Raw genomic sequence first — 16,371 nt, forward strand, 5'->3', positions numbered from 1 at the left:
CATTGTTGTGCTGCTTTATCTTCTGGTATGAATGAAGATGTCATCAAACGCTGCTGGAAAACATGAAGGGGGAAAAAAAAAAACATCTCTTTTTATCTCCTTCTCACTTGAAACCTTTTTCCTCTGCCGTTTCGCCTGTATCCACCTCTTGTGGGGCTATAAAGCTCTGTTGCCATGGAAATGCAAAAGGCTGTTACGGGATTGGCTGGGGTTGGTGTGATGAAGCGGCTCAGGGACGGCCCTCAAACTGTCGCTCTCGTGAACGCCCCCATCCCCTCCTGCCTGCATTCGCTCTTCCAGACTGACTGATAGCTATTAGATTCAGTCAGGGAGAGGAGAGGAACATCTGCAGCTTAATATGAGCGCAGATCTGTCAATAAGCATTACGCAGCATCAATGGAATAAAAGAAAATTGATGAGGGAAAGCAATGAACAGGGAGGAGTCACTGAAAATGGCATAATGACATCAATCTCATAAACAGACTCAAGTCGGCAGACTTCTTTAGCAATTCCTGTACTGATTTTGGAGGGAAATGTACAGAGTTTTATGGAACAAATGTAAACACGGTGAGGTAAAACATTTAAACATCTAGTGCATTCATGTGCTGATTTTGGAGGGAAAACTGCAGAAATCAGGGGAGTAAATAAAAAATGCTGATGTAAATATTAAAAACATCATCGCATTCCTGCACTGATTTGGAGGGAAATCTATGGAATTTAGGCTTGTCGCGATAGACGGTGATACCGGTGTTAAGCCACAACACCGGTTACGTCACTTGCCCACTGCGGCACCGACCCCCACCGTCATTTTGATTTTTTATAGTAATAAAAATCATTTAGTCTAGTAAAAGAACAGACACTACAATTAAAAACTGAACGCAGCTGCTCAATGCAGCGTGCCGAACGACAGTCGCATCACAGATCAGATTTAATTTCTCCAGTGAGGAGAGTGAGTCAAGCTGACTGAAAACCCGCCATAAAGTCTTGAGACGTGTTTTTAAAAAGTCGAACTTGCATTAATTTTACATAGCTTTCTAAACATGCGGCTCTCTTGTGCGAGACGCGAGTGCAACGGTGATAGATGTCCCTCTAGAAAATGTGATAAATATGTGTTCTGTGTGAACGGTTTGGTTTCGGTTTTGACGTAAATAACATCATCTCCGCATTGATGCTCTTTTTTTCCCGCAATATTTTGAATGAACAACGTAGCAGCGCCGCATCTAGTGGGTTCAACTGGATAGGCTAACAAAAGCATTCAAATGCAATGACACTTACTGTACATCGTCATCGCATCTCGCGCACCACTGATGAGGCTGCCTGACGCACACCTAAAATTCGAATGCAACGTTTTTGCAATTTATTTTAAATTCAACGAATATTCGACATTTTTGACCCTACTCACAACTACTAATTATTGACCAATCAAGATGGATTTTAATGGCAAACATCAATATCTAGATAGGAGGTATAACTTTAGTGAAATTTAAGGTAATACCATGTAAAATAATTTTACATACATCTAAATGTGCCATAATTAAATATTCCAGGTTATACAGTATCTGCATTATATCGCCATCCTGCACTCTAAATATCAGAATCAGCCATTGAAATATATACATTGATATCGGTCGACTACTACCCACAATCCCTTGCACTACAGAAGTGTGTCGGTTAACTTTCGACATGTCCAGAACAGAAAAACGAGGAGGAATGTGAGATAAAGCTGCACAGCTGTACTGTCTTACAACACTTAGTATGTACTATCTTACCAGTAAAGTACATTCTTCTATTGCGCAGTAAAAGAATGTGAATTGTGACGCAGCCAAAGATAAACACATGAAAAAAGTTATCTTATATTTTTTTCATATTTTACCACTAGGTCTTTAATTTCAAAAGATAGCTGGACATCTGCCATCTGTCTGGTTTGCTCTCGAGAACACTGTGTTCTAGTGTTTAATCCAACTACAGACATTAATGGCCACTTTGATTTACTTTCAAAAAGAGCTTCAACAGAGCTCATTCTGTTATTAATCTTTCAAAAATGACTTTCACATGATTATTTACATGTACTAAAATTTCCCTCCAGACATCTGAGAGAACATGTTCTGGCTTAAAGCGACAGTGTTTTGCACTGGAAAAACTTACATAATCTTATGTGGTACCGCTATTCACTTCAATGAAAACTATCAGTGATGAATATTAGCTCACTGAAGCCACACCACGGTTCCCAGAAACACATCGACCTCTTCGATTAATTCACTTAAACAGTGCTAATGTGAGGTCGGCTTAGATATGTGTGACATTTCATATGGCGCTGCCTTAAGCTCTGCAGGGACACTAAGAGCTCTTTATTGATTTCTTTAAAGTTGGCGTCCAGCACGATTGGGTATCTCGAAGCAGTGTACAATTACGACAACGCACCAGGTTAGTTATTCAGCACTGCCGTTTCGGACGTCCGATTTCATACATACTATACATTACATGATAGCTTTTAATTGGTTAATACTTTACTTTAAAATGATAATATAAAATATCTTCTTTAATATTTGCACAATGGTTCGAAGGTTTAATGATGTCTTTTAAAGGGGTGCTATTATGCTTTTTCACTTTTTCAACTTTAGTTAGTCTGTAATGTTGCTGTTTGAGCATAAAAAAGATCTGCAAAGTTACAAAGCTCAAAGTCCACTTCAAAAGGAGATATTTTATTTAACAGAAATCACTTTTCAAAAACTACAACGAACGACTCGTTTGGACTACAACGCATATTTTCCGGGATTTGTGATATCACAAAGATCGACGAATGGGACGAGACCTGGTTGAGCTGCACTAGAGAAGGTAACGAGTGTTATCACTATGTCGGAGACACGCTAGCTTTCCCAAGGCAGACGAACTTAGAGTGGTTACAATCATCCGGGTTTAAATCGTGCTCAAATTAATTTGATTTTGATGCAATATTTACACTGAAGCTCGCTATGGTAAGGGGCGTAACATCTCCCGACCAAGTGCTGCCAATCACAACACACACTGGCCCAGCTAACCAATCACAGCACATTTCGTATTTCAGAAGGAGGGCCTTCATTTGATACAGGAACTATTCGAGCCATTCATGCCAGACTGGGGAGAGAGGTGTTGTAATAATGTAAAATATGTTTTTCGAACAACCTAGTATGAGAGCCTGTTCTAGTACACCCCCAAAACAAAACCAAGACTTTGTAAAAGAGCATAATAGGACCCCTTTAAGAAATGAATACTCTTTTTTTATCAAGGATGCATGAAATTGATCAAAAGTGACAATAGAGGCATTTATAATGTCAAAAAATTCAAGATTCAAATATATGCTGTTCTTTTGAACTTTCTATTCATCAAAGAAAGAATGTATCAAGAGTTTCCACAAAAATAAAAGCTGTTTTTAACATTGATGATAAGAAAAGAAATTATAAGAAATTAGTATAATAGAATGATTTCTGAAGGATCATGTAACACTGAAGATTGGAGTAATGATGCTGAAAATTCAGCTTTACATCACAGGAATAAATTACATTTTAAAATATATATAAAATAAATTGTTAAAATATTTTATGTTTATACTGTATTTTTTATTTAATAAATGCAGCCTTGGTTAACACCAAACACTTCTTTAAAAAAAAAAAAGCCCGACCCCAAACATTTGAAGCTTTTAAAAAAACAAGTGTGTACTATGAAAATTAGTATTGTGCATCTACAAATTTCACTTGCATGGCTATCGTGAGAACCACACTTAAGGCCTTAGAAGATGTGGTGTGCATATTTCAATATGTGTTATTCAAAAACAGGAAGTACAATGGGAACCTTGGGTATGTTTGACATTTCACATCCTTCTAGCCGACCTGACGACAGAACCTGTTGTGTTCAGCACCAAACGCCACTCATCCGTTATCCCGTCATCAGCAGGTTTCTTTTAACACACCCGTCTATCTCGCAATGGCAATTTGTTAAATTTAATTGATCGTCTCAATGCAGCCGACATAACACAGATGCACACTGGTTTTGAACGCACACGACCCATGCTGAACTGCTGAACACCACAAAATAAAACCGGATTTTTAATGCAATGCTAAATCTCTGAGCACACAACGGTAACAAAGGACTTCCTTCGGTTTCCTTTGCTTTGGATACGTTGTATAACAGAACAAAGAACAGGGGAGTATTTTGAATATTACAGCTGTTGGCTATTGTGATAAAGAGATAGAACAGGGTTATTTGCTATGGGCATCACTGCCATGAGAATACCAACACTATTATCCCATTTCTGGGGGTGTCAAAGTTTTCAGAACAGGACAAAACATCTGATATGTGGAAATAGATCTGTGCATTAGTGTGAACGCAGTCTATTAAAGCTGCCGGTGTCTATGATCTCATCAGTAATAATCAAATGGCAATAATGCTGAGAAAAAAGAAAAACCCATAACTATTATATGTAAACTTTCGATACTTAAAGCACTCCCAGATACTGAAAGTGTTTTTTGTTTATCACTTGTAATTGTCTTTTCCCCGCTATATTTACTTTTATATATTATATAATATAATATATTAATTAATTAACCTAATTATTTTAAAAAGTAGCCTGCTTATATAATTTAATAAAAATGCACAAAATAAATTTTATATAATTGTGATGCATCGTGATATCGAATTGAGTCGAATCGTTGACATGATAATCATAATCGAATTGATTCGTGAATCCAGTGGCGATTCACACCCCTACTGACAACCAGCCACATGTAGCATTGTGCTATTTGGACTCAAGAAGCATCACTAATATTTTCTATATAAAACGTAAAAATCGAGTTCATATTTAAAATGTATTTTAACAAATGGATTAAAATCACAAAAAGTTTATTTTTTTGGCAATGTGCTATTTGGAATCAGGAAGCATTACCTTTTCGATAAAAATCTAGCTTATATTTAGAACAAAAAATCCAATAAGCAACCCCCACACACACAAAAATTTTATTTATTTTATTTAATTGAATGGTTACTTAAATGAGAAATAATGATAGCTAAATTCCATTGTTTTAATATTGGTAAACATTGTACTTGAAAATTATAATATTAAATATTTTCTGTAATATTTACACTACTGTTCAAAATTTTTAAGTCAGTATTTTTTATATATTCTTTTTAGAAATAAAGTACTACAATTTGTACCAAGTACTAAAAAATTTATCAAAAGTGACAGTAAAAATTTCTACATTAATACAAAAAAACTATTTCAAATAAACACTGTTCTGTTGAACTTTCTATTCATCAAAACATGTAAAACTCTAGTTCAAACATAAAATATCTAAAAAAAAGAATCCAAAATAATTTCTTTTTCTTAATGGTTACTTAAATGAGAAAAAATGATTGCCACATGCCATTTTTTGAATTGATTATTATTTTACTTTAAAATTATTTTTTTCATAACGTTTTTGGCAAAGTCTGCCTATGTGAATTAAAATACTTTAACACGTACTCGTGACACGAAAAGTCACCTGTACTTTGGCATGGCATTGCATTGCGCAACTTGGAATCAAGAAGCATAACTAAGTACCTATTTCATAAAATATGCACAAAATGCATTTATTATGACTTCGTGAAGTCTGCCTGTGTAAAATACAATACTTTGACATCAAAAGATAATGTGCATCACTGTCAAAACTGAATAACAGATAACCCATTCCGAAGTGCTTCCCTCTTACTAATCGCATACACGGCGAGGTGCTTTGCTTCCTACGACACTTTTTCGAAAACACCATAAGATTCTTATCAGAACATCCGAAGTCTCTTCTGCTTCAAATAAATTAGAGGCAAATAAGTCGGAGACGACGCGCCGCTACACAAGACACATGAATAAATGGAGGAAGAGGGAAGCGCAAACAAACCCTTGACGTGAGGGGCGGATGATGAGAAAAGGCAGTTTATTTATGGAGCGGTCCAGCTGATAGTGGCTCGCCTCCGTGCTCACTCGTTTCTTTAAATTATTGTAATAAATCACTCACCTCATGGGGATTTGAGCTCAGATAATCGTCAGCCACTCATCTCATGCCCAGCCTCTATTCCGAGCTATTAAAAAGCCTTATTAGGGGCCGGTTGTGGGAAAAATGAAACCTACTGAGAAAAGAGTTTCCGCTGGAGTCTGAGATGCTACGTCGCCGGTGTTGGCGGAGCACATTAAGGGGGCTCGGGGTATAATGCATGAGTTTCATAAGGCGGATACCTGATGCGACTGCTGATATGCTGTTGGGTAATGGGGAGGAACAAATAACGTGGCTAGGAGGGAAAATGCAAAAGCACCGTGACATACAAATGCGACCAAACGCACGTGAGTCAAAGAAAATCTCCCAATCTCAAGTCAAATCATTATCAAGATTCATATCTGCAAATATGACACATGTAAGCTGATAACATGCCATTTTAAACCTAGTTCATCATGTGCTATAATACTAGGCACAATTTATCAATGGTAACCTCTCCTCAACCTTCTGTGTTGCTTTGCGTTGCAAATACCTGCATATATGCAACACATGCAAATTTAAAATCCTCACAATAAAATGCAAATTGCTTCACAAGTGAGCGGCACGGCTAAACGGGATGATGAAAGGGCTGATGGCGTAAGCGGGTCGCTGTGTGCGGTGGTGGGAAAATTCCACTGGCCCTTATACTTTATCAGATACGAACTTGGAGAGGAACTTTGCTGAACCGCAGAAGCCAAAAAGTCTCATCACAGACACCAATGCTGCTAATGAAAGACAAAGACGCCAGCTAGTTATTTCCTGGTAATGATGAAAACCATAAATGGATATGCTGCAGTTTTGATGCAACATGCCAGTTTTTGACGTTAAGCTTATCATATAATATTCAAAAGACATGGTGAATATTAAAAATCATTTTGTAGAACAGTCGATTTTTATGTGAAATTAGCATAGAGGCTTGAGAAATCGATCCCACTGTTGAATACTGCATCAGGTGTTTGATATTGAGTATCATTTTACAGCAAGAAGATTAAACACAAACGATGCTGGAAATATTGACTGTGCGACTAGATCAGAATTTGTTGTGTAAGAGAGAAACAAACATGGCATCTACTAAAAAGAGTAGATTTTTCAGCTTTTTGACAGTATGCATCTGAATATTTATATTTATAAATTATGAATTATAAATATAAATCATTAAATCTGAATCATTAAAACTGAGAGCTTGACACGATTGAAGAAGCAAATTTTGCCAATTCTAACAAGTTTTTAATACTAAACCATTTAAAAATAGACATGCTACTGAAACATGCATGGAAAATGTCACAGGGACTTTTGTGTCCAGTTTTGAGACATGACATTATTTAATCAGATTTTTGAATCAATAAATTGAAACGAATGGTTTGCACTGACTCATGGACAATTACGTTTAAACGGGTAATGAACTGAGAAATCAAAATTCCCTTGATCTTTTGACATATACAAGGTCACTGTACTATAAAAACATTCTGTAAGTTTCAGAACTTAAAACTTTCTCGTTAGTCTAAAAACAGCTTAAATTGAAGTCAGTCTGCCAAAATGACAGCTAGTGGAATGTACCACTGAGGCAATGCCATCAATCAAAATCACAGTGGGCGTGGCCTCAAAGCACCACACATGGCCCAATACCATTAGCGTCTGGATGGGCTCCAAGCACAAAAAGTGAAAAATATGCAGTTGCTTCTTGAAGCATTAACCACACGCCACTCGGAGCCTGCAGTGACACAATCCCCCCCAACCCTGGACCCATTTGTTACCAAGATTAGGCATCTATTAAGACCAACTGGCCATTTCCTGATTGCATTCATTAATAATGGTGCTCTGCTTTGTGGAGAATGGCTATTGCCCACACACAAACCAAAACCTGACGAACTGATGTGACAAAAGAGGTTGAAGCAGGTAGGTCCGTACTAATAGAGTGGTCCTTTCAGTGTATTGCCTTTCCGAGTCTATTACTGTAAGTGGGGCGGACAAACACTATTAAAATTTCAAAAGACAGTGACGTTTGGCTATGCGGTCACACATGAGCTCAATAACGCTTGGGGATGGTCCTATGCAACTTTTCCATTTGTGAAATTGGGACGAGGTCAGCGGATGGGATAATTTCAACACACAGAGGCTTCTGATGGTGTCAGCCAATGTGTTTGAGGAGATAGTTCACCCTATAATGAAATTCAGTCATGCTCGCCCTCATGTCAATCCAAACCCGTTTGAGTATCTTCATGTAGCGCTTTTATATACAACAACAGATGGTGACCATGTCTCCCAAGTTCCAAAATAATTAATAAACAACAAAAGTGACAAAAATAACTATTAAAGTAGTTCATATGACATGTAAACCATATTCAAAGACATATGATAGCTTTGTATAGGAAACGGCCCAAAATGAAGTCATTATTTGCTCCATATTTGAATGGATCAATATTAGGTTTGACAGCTGTAGATTTTAAGTCAATGACAAACAGTTCAGGTCTGTTCATCGTTCAAAACTAACACGTGACTTCAAAAGACTTGAAAGATGATGTGCAAGAAACACAGTGCTCTTTTTAGGAACTTGGCAGATATGGTCACTAATAACTGCTATCAGTTGGGGTAATAAATAAAAAAAGAGCTACATGATTGAACATCCTTCAAAATTCTCTTTTTCTGTTTCACAGGAAAGTTTGATAAATATGGAATAAAATAATTCAATTTTGTTTTTAAATGTAATTGCGACTGTATCTCACAATTCTCACTTTTTTTCTCAGATTTGTAAGATATAAACCTGTAATTGTGAGTTATAAAGATAAAATCACAAGTTATAAACTTGCAACTTATAGTTATAAGGTTAGAATTGCAAGAAATTGCCTAAATTCTGAATTGTGAGAATTAAGGTGACAATTGTAAAAAATACAATTCTGACTCATTTCTGACTTTATTTCTTGAACTTGCAAATTTATATATTGCAATTCTGACTTTTTTCTTTGCAATTCGTCTTTTCTCAAGTCCAATTCTGAGGAACAAAAGTTTATAACTCAATTCTGAGAAAAAAGTCAGAATTGCGAGAGAAAAAGTCAGTATTGTGAGATAAAAAGCTGCAAGTACCTTTTTTTTTTTTTAAATTCAGTTGCAGAAACAAGCTTCCAGACATGAGGGTGATTAAATAGTTTAAATTTTTTCAGTAAACTATTCCATTAGGATCTCATGATCATTCTGTCAAGTTACGGTTCCTCTTCCAAACCATCTAAAACAGCTCTAGAACGCAGATGCTGTTCCCCTCGTTGACTGCGGGAATCAACTCTTCCAGATCAGATGAGCTGACTAATGAGCAGAACAGGGAATAGAGATGTCGATGGAGATGGTATGGTTATTTGTAACTTTCTGTAAGTTATATAAAAACACCCAAGCATATGCCCACACAGCTCTTCTGCCAACACCAACACACTTCCTGCTACAGTACGCTTATTACCGAGCATAATGGGTATATTTGGAAGCGGAGATACCAGTGGTGCCCAGTGGAAACGTTCGCCAAGAAAATCCAGCAAGAAATAGAACGGGACGCATCAGTGTCGGAATGAGTGATGGGCTGATTCTCCCCAACGAATACTCAAGGAGATCCGGAACAAGCTATGCTAAACATGATACAAAGCGCTCGCACACAAACCTACACACTTCATTTATTAATGGTCTCACCTGAGAGCTATACAGTGTCTGGAGACAAGAGGGTCGAGCGTCTCCGTTACACTCTCGGCCCGCTCAAGAGTAAAGCGCTACTGTTACACAGGTTAACAGATTCCACTGTACACCAACGACTGTCAATCATTTCACATTTACATTTAGACATTTACATTTAGACATTTAGCAGATGCTTTTATCCAAAGCGACTTACAAATGAGGATAATGGAAGCAATCAAAATCTGTTTGCATATCTAGTCTCAGTATGGCAGCCGCAGCTGGATAGGCTAACAAAATGCGAACTAGTGATCTGAAACAATGGCCTCAGTAGCCGAAGGGGTGACCAGACATCCTGTTTTTCCCGGGAGTCACAATTCGTTGTCAATTAACTTAAAGTTAGTGAAGGTGGGATTGGCGGAATCGCACTGATAGAAGTGCTCTCTCTCTCACGCACGCTCCACTTCTTCAGTTCTCATACACATCGTGCGATCAGTTCTCAGCGCTCAGATAAACACACACAGCAGTCCAAATGTCTATCGTGTAGACTAGAGTATCTCACGTAAATACAGTCGGTTATGGATTAAGTGAACGTAAACAGGTGGGTGAAAACTGAATGTGTGTCAGTATTACATGCATGCATTCCATCTTAAAGGGACAGCATTCCTAATTAAGTACCTATCCGTGTCATTAATGTTAACCAACAAAAGATGTTAAATAAATGTTAAGTAAACCTACTGTATCTGAAAAATGAGTTTAATTTGTATCTCTTTCGTATTTGTCTTATTGTCTTATTCTGCTTCTTTCTCAAAAATTATAAATGATATATATTATATATGAACAACTATAATTTGTATAAGTTGCTCCCTTTTCACTACTGTTCAAGGGATAGTTCACCCAAAAATGAAAATTATCATCATTTAGTCAAGTTTTTCCAAATTCAATCCTTGATTCAAGCTTAATTGATTTGGTGTAAAGAGAGAAGAATTAATGACTATTTTTGTTTGAAGACTACATATAAAATAGCTACCAAAATAAATGTTGGTAACTGCAGTTTGACTAAAAGTAATGACTAAAAGTTGACAAAAATGCAATGACTTTTCGTCGACAAACTATGAAAGACTCAAATTACTAAAATGTGACTAAGACTATTAAGCATTTTCGTTTCAAGATAAAGACGAAGACTAAATCAAAAATGCCTGTCAAATTAACACTGATTCCACCAGGAGGGAACATTTACTTTAAAAGTCCGTGAAAGTGATTTTGTGCCTCTTTGAGATGGCACAGTAAAGCGCCGTTTATTTGCAGAATGCAAGCTTCTAGAGGGCACATAAGTCTGAAGTAATGAATTTAGGTAAAGGGGTGCAGAGCCAATGGTGGTTTTGTAGGCAAACATTAATGCCTTGAATTTTATGCGAGCAGCTATTGGTAGCCAGTGCAAACTGATAAACAGAGGTGTGACGTGCATTCTTTTTGGCTCGTTAAAAATTTATCTTGCTGCCGCATTCTGGATTAATTGTAAAGGTTTGATAGAACTGGCTGGAAGACCTGCCAAGGGAGCATTGCAATAGTTCAGCCTGGACAGAACAAGAGCTTGAACAAGGAGTTGTGAAGCATGTTCCGAAAGAAAGGGCCTGATCTTCTTGATGTTGAATAAAGCAAATCTGCAGGACCGGGCAGTTTTAGCAATGTGGTCTGAGAAAGTCAGCTGCTCATCAATCATAACTGCAAGGTTTCTGGCTGTTTTTGAAGGAGTTATGGTTGATGTGCCTAACTGGATGGTGAAATTGGGATGAAATGATAGGTTTGATGGAACCACAAGCAGTTCTGTCTTGCCAAGGTTGAGTTAAAGGTGATGGTCCTTCATCCACCAAGAAATGTCTGTTAGATAAGCTGAGATGCGAGCAGCTATCTTCAGATCATCAGGATGGAATGAGAGGTAGAGTTGTGTCATCAGCATAGCAGTGATATGAAAAGCCATGTTTCTGAATGACAGAACCTAGTGATGCCATGTAGACAGAGAAGAGAAGTGGTCCAAGAACTGAGCCCTGAGGCACCCCAGTAGTTAGATGTTGTGACTTGGAAACCTCATCTCTCCAAGATATTAAGGACCTATCTGAGTGATAAGACTCAAACCACTGGAGTGTGGTTCCTGAGATGCCCTTTGCCAATAGGGTTGACAGTATTATCAGTATTATCATCATATATTATACAGCATATCATTATATCATGCATGCGAACACGAACAAAACTTTTATGATGTAAGATTTTCCTTTTGCATTCATTCATTCACTCATTTTAAAGAAAGGGCTAGGAAGATATACATGATGGTATGTACCATGCAATGGCATAAACAAGTCAACCTGCGATTCTGATACAGTTTATACTATGGCGCAAATGAAAAAACAGTTTACGCTGAAACTCGTCTCGCAGACATGCATTTATAGCTGATTGAAATTAGCGATGCGCCGATCTGATATTCATATCGGGTATCGGCTCCATTAGTGCCATTTTTCTCGGATCGGGTATCGGTCAGAGAGGGCCGATCCAAATTCGAGATTTATTTAAATTTTTTTCCCGATTGTGCGAATTATTCTGTGTTACTTCTGAAGCCATACGATAGCTTAATGTGAGCTACATATGAATATTTAAGTCCTTACATTAGAGTTCACACAAACTATTTTCTCCGCTGTGGCTGTCAGTCATTCATTCAGCCTAATTGAAATAGGAGCAATTTATGTTGTGTAGACACAGTTTAAGAGGATGTTTATGGTTGTTAAGCAAAGCTGCAACTTAATTAAAAAATTGCATAATTACAAAAAAATTTAATTAAATTAACAAAAATCAACTTGCATACAACAGAGAGACTTTATGTCAAAACCTGGAAGACTAATTCAACATGGGTTCCCTTGAGATTTTCCTATGGGTTTTTATAATGAGGGTTTTCAATTTATAGTTCAAGTAAAATATATAGTTTTAGAGTAAAATAAGTTATGTGGTAAATGACAATACATGGACATTTTGCAATGCATATTGATAACACCCATACTGAAAATGCGCATTTTAAAAAGCGTATGTTTGCAATAAGTAACTGCATAAGAATGTTTGGTGTGTGAGCAGTTTACATTGTACAGTACAATAAAACATCCAAGTGTCTGTCATAAGTTGTTTTCCACAGACCTTATTTTACTTGAAAAACCCCATTATAAAAACCCATAGGAAAATCTCAAGGGAACCCATGGTGAATTAGTCTTCTGGGTTTTGACGTCAAGGCTGCTGCTCTCTATTACATTTATTCATATATCAGCCGCATTACAATGGCTTCAAACATTGGTAATTAAAAAAAAACAATTTCAAAAGTCTTGTTTTTACACTTACACAAAAGCTGTCACTAAGGAAGTACCTTTGCAAAAGATACATCTTTGTACCATATTTATCCCTAAAAGGTACGTACTGGTACCTTAAAGGTACATATCGGTCTCTACAATGTACACATTAGTACCTATATGGTACACTTTAGTACGTTTTAAAAGGGTACTGCACTAGTGACAGCTTTTGTACCTTTTTTTCTGAGAGTGGAAGTATTATATAAAATGCAAAGCTGTTTTTGCTTTGATTTGGTACCCGACATATTCATTTACTCATCTTTTCAAGTATTAAAGTATATTTAATTCGGTGGATTAACAAAAACAGCACATTCTATACGTTTATGTAATATATAAAACATTTTGCGGTTGAATTTACAGCAAAGATATCTATATTGTAATATATACAGTTATTGTGATGTAAAATTATTACATTTTTCCCAAGAAAAAGCCACTGTAAAGAAAGCTCAGCACTGGCTCTTTCGCAGTAACAACACAATGGATGACAAACTTCCAGGCCTTAATGAACATAAGTATGTTCTGTAGCAGCTTCGTGGCTCCTAGCATCCTTGGTTGCCTTGTTTGGAGGGAATACATTTCAATGTTTACTATGTGGCTATAAATAGCACGGTGCAACTGCGTAGTGTTGCCCCGCCGTTCCTCTTCCCTCTCTTTGCTGTGCCACCGGCCCGCTGCTGACGGTGTCGGGGTCACATCGGCATGCTGTCAGGGGCCTGGCAGCGGCCTGCCTCACCTCCGTCTACCGTGCATCCCTGACGGAGCTGCAGCCATTAGCAGGCGTTCTCCGGCCGGGCCGGGAGGGGAGGGGAGGGGGGTGGGGGGGAGTGGAAGGCAATCAATGTGACTCATTCTTTCTACGATGGCTGCTTCATAACAGGATTCATTAAGAACAAACCTAATCATTTTGGCAGCATAATTAGATACAGGGAAGCATTTTTTCCTCTCCCTCGATGTGCTTGAAAAGAACATGGCAAACTATGAGGTCTCGCTAACTAAAAATGTAGGTTGCTGGCGAAAGGGAGTGTGCTGCGAGCGCACAGCAAAACGAGGCTCCGAAGTGGAATAGCAGCTAAAATTAACAATTCCATGACGAGATAATTGTGACCCTGCGATTAAGATGTGAAGAACGTCCCAATTATCTTGACAAGACTGCAATTATTACTGGATGATGCACTGTGTTTGATGTGTTTATTAATCAAAGACAGATTAAACGAATGCTAGATATCGAGGATGTAACCACATATTTAGGACTGGGGGGGACCAAATGTAGAAATGTAATGATCAGCCATTGGTCAACACTAATCTGAATATTGGGGGGAACCAGTATTAGATAGATAGATAGATAGATAGATAGATAGATAGATAGATAGATAGATAGATAGATAGATAGATAGATAATATGGATATGCGGATATGCATGATAGAAAGTCATGTCTGTGTCATTTGAGTCAACCATGATAGATAGATAGATAGATAGATAGATAGATAATATGGACATGCAAAAACACATGATAGAAAGTCATGTCTGTGTCATTTGAGTCAACCATATATGCAAAAAACTATTGTAAAATGATCAAATATTTTTTAAATGATTTGGGTACACATCAACAGTGCTCCTACGTTAAGAAAAATCCAAAAGTCATATTACATAAGTTATATTCATAAGTATCAATTTCTATCTATCTAATAAGATGCTTTGGAGTGTGTAGCACAATTTGAAAAACTTAGAATCAAAATAGCTATATATTTATTATATTTTTCATTTATTATATTATATATTTTTTTGCTTCAGACGTAGTTGATTTTATAACTTTTTTTCTTTTTAACGTTTTCATTGCATAAAAACGCACACTGTTTTTCTATCATTTTAAAAATCCATACATCAGTGTTTTTCCAGACTGCGGGAACAGTGTTCATCGCAGACCTAAAATGTTGACATCAAAAAAAAAAAAAGTTATATTATTATTCCCAGCACAGAATGACTTGAATGAGGTACTCATCGCTCTACTTACAGCAGATAATGTCACTTGTAGAGCTAACTAATCTTCTTCAAGCTCGGACAGCTGATTAACTTTGATAGGTCACAAATTCAAAACCCAAAAATCAAACTATACACCTCACGACTAGCTTTCCTGAGGAAAACACATGTGCAAAACAATCTATTTTCATACCCATCTATAAATTACAACCAAGATATCTTGCCAAATACCCATGAGAATACATTCAATGCTAATTCATGAAAGTGAATAATTAATACAGCACACATTACAACAGGTACAAGGGGTTTAACTATAATATCAACCTGTGAAAAGTGATTTGACTGCCCAGTGATAACCCTCATTAACAATTCATGCCCATTTATGAATCCCATCTAATCTAGACAACCGTAAAAGCCTTCAGATAAGACTCAAATTACAGCATCTAAATAATACGATAATCTCCTCCACAATTAAATAACACCTTTAATGCGCACATACATTAATCTCATTACAACTCCCAAATGGTTCGTTTAAGTGGGGCAATCGGTTTTTAAAAAAAATCAGGGTTTAAGGAGTTTAATTTGGTCACGAATGACAGCTAGAGAAGGTCGTGGCTAGCTAAGTTAACTAACAAGCGACCGTTGAAATTAAAAACGAGACCGTTGAGAATAACATTTCAAACGCGAGCAGATATTTCGCGGGCTTTGTTTTTTCTTACCTTTAGCTCAAAGCGGCTCTTATGAGAGCGACGCGGCCATCGATATGCGGCGGCTTCAGCTCACACACATCCCCGCCGCGGGTCGAGCTGTCTGCCGGTCGCTGCAACGCTATTTCCCCGCGCTGTCTGTAAGCGAGCCGCTGGCTCCCGGTTGAGCCGACTAAATAAAACAGCAAAGCAGGCCGACGGTGTCCTCCATGCAGTCAAAAAATAAAGTCCTGTGCTTTTAAAGCAGCGCGTACGGCTGACAGTCCACAACATGCACACGTCAAAGAGGAAGTGACAGGACTGGTTAGACCACAGCAGAGCTCGAGCTCGACTGTCACTGCCTCTGCATTGTTTTCAGCGTGAGCGGCAGTGGGGCTTCCTGCATCCTTATATCCGCTGCAGCTCGTATAGCTGATCCCTTGAAAAACTGTACAGGTATGCTGCGTCCCGTGGGTCTATTTAAAGCGTATGCTCTTTCTCAAAACCTTGACCTAGCTTTTCAGTGCGTGCACGTCCTTTCCTTCTTTCTATCTTTACCGAAACTGCGAGCAGCATCGTTTCTGGTCCGATATCATTGGATGGCAACTTCGCCTCTCCCCTTCCTCTAGGGGTTATTT

At 37.7% G+C, this 16,371-nt stretch overlaps 1 protein-coding gene across 7 annotated transcripts in view; it reads right to left on the bottom strand.

Moving 5' to 3' along the window:
- LOC107554528 (membrane-associated phosphatidylinositol transfer protein 2-like) overlaps positions 1-16,329 on the bottom strand; it is an 87,179-nt gene extending 70,850 nt beyond the window's left edge. For 6 of the 7 annotated variants that reach the window (XM_016237056.1, XM_016237055.1, XM_016237059.1 and 3 more), the window contains exon 1: positions 15,767-16,329. The gene's annotated coding sequence lies outside the window, so the exon portion shown is untranslated. The remainder of the gene's footprint in view (positions 1-15,766) is intronic. The other variant, XM_016237058.1, reaches the window with a different exon arrangement.
- Between the last annotated feature and the right edge of the window lie 42 nt (positions 16,330-16,371).

Source organism: Sinocyclocheilus grahami, unplaced genomic scaffold, assembly GCF_001515645.1.
Source record: "Sinocyclocheilus grahami isolate Dianchi unplaced genomic scaffold, SAMN03320097.WGS_v1.1 scaffold505.1, whole genome shotgun sequence".
Lineage (NCBI taxonomy): Eukaryota > Metazoa > Chordata > Actinopteri > Cypriniformes > Cyprinidae > Sinocyclocheilus > Sinocyclocheilus grahami.